Here is a 1,223-nt window from a genome sequence, read left to right as displayed (position 1 = left end):
ACACACACACACACACACACACACACACACCATGCACACACATGTATCATAACAACAATTGATTTTTTAAATCTGTAATGGGGCTGGAGAGCTGGCACAGCCCTCAAGAACACTCGCTGCTCTGCTAGAGGACCCAGGTTCAATTCCCTGCACCCACATGGTAGCTTACAACAATCTGTAACTCCAGTCCCAGAGGAGCCAACACCCTCTTCTGAGTTCCACGGGCACTGTACACACATGGTGCACACAGTATGCATACAGGCAAAACGTTCAAACATAAAATAAAAGATAAATAAGATCTCAAAAAACTAAAAAATCTTATGAAGGGTAAATCTACCTTCACTTCACTTCACTTCACGCCTGTGTTAGCCTGATAAACAGTGACTGACTGGCAGAAAGTAACTAGTTTTTTGTTTGTTTGTTTGTTTGTTTGTTTGTTTTTGGTTTCTTTGAGACAGGGTTTCTCTGTGTAATAGCCCTGGCTGTCCTGGTACTCACTATATGAACAGCAGGCCTTGAACTCAGAATCTGCCTGCCTCTGCCTCCCAAGCGCTGGGATTAAAAGCATGCACCACTACCTTTAGGCTCAGATTTTGACAGACACTCTCAAGTTGCTTTCTGAAAGTATTGCATTATCTATCTCCCATCAGTAAATGCTCCGTCTCTCCTTAACATTACAAAAAGTATTGTGCCATAAAACTTTTTGATTTCTTCTAATATCATAGATGAATAATAGCTGGGTGATGGTGGCATAGCTGGGCAGTGGTGGTGCACACCTTTAATCCCAGCACTCAGGAGGGAGACATCTGAGTTCAAGACCTGCGGCGCATCACGTCCGTCTGCGCTCTATGCGCTACCATACAGTCTGTGAACCGGGCAAGGGGCTGGAGATGGAAACACATGAAGACTCACAGACAGAGACACAGGTCATCCTTGAAACATGAATGCCCCCCTATTGTGTACCAGAGCCGTTTATATAGAGATCCTTAACTGACAGCCACACTCCAGCCAAACCCAGCAGAAATCACTCCCCTGCCACCAGGAACTCCTGAGGGTCTTGTGCTCAGAGCAGTTGTAAGCATTACAAGTTGTTTACCAGAAATTCAGGATCTGGGGGGTTCACAGCTCCCAACAGAGACCAGCCTGGTCTACAGACTGAGTTCCAGGAAAGCCAGGGCTACACAGAGAAACCCTGTCTTGGTAAAAAGAAAGAGAGAGAGAGA

Source organism: Microtus ochrogaster, chromosome 2, assembly GCF_000317375.1.
Source record: "Microtus ochrogaster isolate Prairie Vole_2 chromosome 2, MicOch1.0, whole genome shotgun sequence".
NCBI classification, from domain to species: domain Eukaryota; kingdom Metazoa; phylum Chordata; class Mammalia; order Rodentia; family Cricetidae; genus Microtus; species Microtus ochrogaster.
The sequence above is the reverse complement of the archived record's forward strand: the minus strand, read 5'-3'. Positions refer to the sequence as shown.